Source organism: Macaca fascicularis, chromosome 14 (assembly GCF_037993035.2).
Source record: "Macaca fascicularis isolate 582-1 chromosome 14, T2T-MFA8v1.1".
Lineage (NCBI taxonomy): Eukaryota > Metazoa > Chordata > Mammalia > Primates > Cercopithecidae > Macaca > Macaca fascicularis.
In genome coordinates this window covers 18573649-18576901 of record NC_088388.1, presented here as the reverse complement: position 1 = coordinate 18576901, position 3253 = coordinate 18573649, and the positions used below count along the sequence as shown (strand labels likewise).

At 55.4% G+C, this 3253-nt stretch overlaps 1 protein-coding gene across 50 annotated transcripts in view; it reads left to right on the top strand.

Moving 5' to 3' along the window:
• The first annotated feature begins 649 nt into the window (after positions 1-649).
• MADD (MAP kinase activating death domain) overlaps positions 650-3253 on the top strand; it is a 56797-nt gene continuing 54193 nt past the window's right edge. For 31 of the 50 annotated variants that reach the window (XM_074013674.1, XM_045371802.2, XM_045371811.2 and 28 more), the window contains exon 1: positions 1086-1198. The gene's annotated coding sequence lies outside the window, so the exon portion shown is untranslated. Of the gene's footprint in view, positions 860-1085; positions 1199-3253 lie in introns of those variants that run through there. The other 19 variants (XM_074013675.1, XM_015434789.3, XM_074013669.1 and 16 more) reach the window with 1 other exon arrangement.

Genomic DNA, 3253 nt, shown 5'->3' with positions numbered 1-3253 from the left:
CTCTGTGGTATGGCCATAAATGTCTCAGCGCCGCCTCACTGATAGGTCTGGTACTGTTTGAACAGGAAGATCAAAATGAATACAAAATGAGAGAAACCAATGTCTGTATTGGGGGTGGGGACACGGTAGTAGAGGAGGAAGCCTGCGATCTTTAGGATCCGCCTCCAGGCTCAGAGGAGGGAGGGTCACAAGTGACAGGCTTGGCCGTGAGAGGGGGCCTCTTCTTACTAACCCCCCACTGCGCCATATGAATAAATGGAATGCTGAGGCTTAGGCGCCCCCTTCCCCTGCTGGGATCCAGGTAGGATCCGGTTGCCTTTCTGCGGGGGAGGAGGAAGTGTTGGATTTCAGCGCTAAGGCCTCGGCGGTGCACCTCACGTGCGTGTCTAGCATGCCGTAGTTTTTCCTTTGGCATCTGAAAAAGGCACAACCTGAAAGACCCAGAACCCAGTTTCGGCCCCCAGGTCCTTTGGGACAGGAAGAGAAGAGTCGTGTGGCCGCGAGGAGGCTGTCCTGCGGCGGGGCTGGCCTCGCGGACGCAGGGGACTCCATTTCCCAGCGGGCGCCGCGGCGCTGCCACGCCCCCCTCCCCGCGCGCGCCCGAAGGAGGTAACCGCGGCCGCGCGCCCCCCTGCGCCCCCGCTGCCCAGGATTGGTAGGCTCCACCGCGCGACAGCCGGCTTGGGCTCCGAGCACCGCCAAAGCGAGTGAGGTGTGGGAGCAGGGGGATGGGGAGCCCGTCAGGAAGTCTCAGGGGCCGATTATCTTGGGAAGTGACTTTCAGAGGAATCCACATGTCGTCGAAATGGGCGCTATGACCCCGTCGGGTTAAAGTCTTTCTGAGCGACCCAAACAGAAGGTACTGCCGTGTGTCCTCCCCTTTGCACGCGACGGCGCTGGGTCGGCCTGGCGCGCCCTCCCGTGCCCGTGGGCGCTAGACTAGGTGTGTGCGCAGCCGCTGTCTCCGGAGGTCGGCCCCGCCCCGCGGCGCTTGGCTCGGCGCAGCCCCGGCCCCCCGGGCTGAATGGTACGGCCCCGGCCCCGGCCTCCCCCTCCGCACCCCGCGCGAGTGGTGCGCGCCCCCCAGTGCAGACGCGGAACTGGCGCCCGTTCGGAGCGGCGCAGCGCTGGGGAGCGACTGACGCCCCGCTGCCGGGGACGTCGGTCCGGGCCTGGCCAGTCCCCCAGAGCTTGGGAGGTAGGAGAGTCTGGGCCGGTGGGGGTTTTGGGCGAGCGTCTGGGGACTCCGAGTGGGAGACGGGCTCTGAGAGGACACCGTGGCTCTTGGAGGAAGGGGTCTCTGAGGAGGCTCTGGAGGAGTGTGAAAGGGCGTGGGGCGGGGCCAGGGCTGGGGGCGCCCCGGGCTGAGGAGGGGGCTCGGGCTACTGGGCTTGGTTCCTGCAGGGCGGGCGGCGCGGGTTCGGGTTCGGGGCGGGGGCGGAGGAGAACTGTCCAGCAGGTGAGGGGGCGGGCAGAGCTGGGCAGCCTTGGGGCCCGATCCCGCACAGCGCTTGGCGGGTGTGCTTGTGCGTGTGCGTGCATGCGCCTTATTTTTGGCTGAAATTTGGAGAACCACGTTTGGTTCTCAATAATTTTTTTTTGTTTTTTTAATTTGATGTTTCAAAATTGACTTGCTGGAGAGTGAGAACGCTATTTCATCTTTCTGCAGTCACTCTCCTCCCTATCCTCGTGTATCTACCTTCTTCCACCTTTCCCTGCCCTTCCCTCTACCCCAACCCTGCCAGCTGCCAGCCTCCTTGCTCCAGTTCTTCCGCACGCTGGACCAGTCCGTGCTGATGAGCTTGCAAGGTCACTGCCTGGGGAGGTAGAGGAGGGGAGGAGAGCCTCCTGTTGTGCTCACGTCAGCAGAGATGTCATATTGCTCTCTGGTTCCTGTGGTTTTACTGTGAGATCCTGTGCAAAATGAGGGACGAATCCAAAGGGTTGGTTAGCATGGCCATTTCTGCTGAAAAGACATAGATAACTTAGAAGTTTGTGAATCCTGATTCTACCTCTGGGTGGAGCTGATGGTGATGTCGGACTTCAGCAGATAGATAATGCATTTTGAGCTTGATGCTTTTGGAATACATGAAGACAGGAACCAGAGGCTCTATGTTAGTAAATATGGTTGAGGCTACAGGCAAGAGTCGGAGCCTCGTTGGTTGTGAAGACAGAGTGTGAGTTGTGGGTGATGTTAGAGGGTTTAGTCTTTAGAGGAGTTAAAGATGTTAATCTTTGTGGGGAGGGGAGAGAGGAGAGAATGAGAAGAAAAATCTTAGTTATCTCTGCAGTCTGAATAACTGAAGGCAGTGGCTGCTGATTAGATGAATTCTGGCTAAAAATCGTATCCTACCCATAGCTAGAATAATAACAAGATCTCAGGGTCCTTGTGGCTCTGGAAGGAAATGATTGTGAGTGACTTGAGTTTCATCAGATAGTTCTCAGTGGATAGGGACTGAGATCCCTCCAAGGCTAGAGGGGCCTGATGCGTACTCAGTAGGAGGTGCTTCAGGCCTGATCTTTGAGATTTTGACTGGAGAGGACTCCTGGTTTTCAATATAAACATAGATTGCAAGGTGTAGCCTAGAGCTCTGGTTCTATAAATTTTGTTTTACTTTGAGATACTTTGGCTTTCGCTGTAGTCATTTCTACACAGTTCTTTTTTTTTTTCGAATCCCATGACAGATTAACTACATAATTCTTTGTTGGAACAAATCATGCTTTTTACTCATATCCCATTTCATTTCTCTGTATCTCTCCCCCTTGCATTCTGCTCAGGAGGAGCTGAGTGCAGCTCTGTTACGGTGCCCCACCTCCTGTAGTTTGCTCATGACTCTGTTGCAATTGGGAGAACCAAAGGGACCGTTTGGGTTTGTTAAGCAGTGGTGATACCTAGAAATGAATATACGGCATGCTCGGAAACGGTGTAGAGATATCAGTATCAAAAGTCAGAATTAGGACGGAGTACAAACTACAGACAGAGGAGGGAGAAGATAACCTAATTCTTAGCAGGTACTGTCAGTGGGAGAAGTGTCTCTAGGTTCAAGGGGAGTGAATTGTTATGGGCCTTGGCCGACTCTGGAGTAGCAGCTGCTAGCACTGTGCGGTCACCAAGCAGGGGAGGGGCTGTGGCTCTGCTATAAATAGTGCTGGGAGCCAGAGTCGCTATGGAGATAAAACTGAATCCTATTACCTGCAGGTCCTCTATTGGGAGCAAGGGAAAGGAGAAAGCAGTATTTTGAGGATTTGAGAG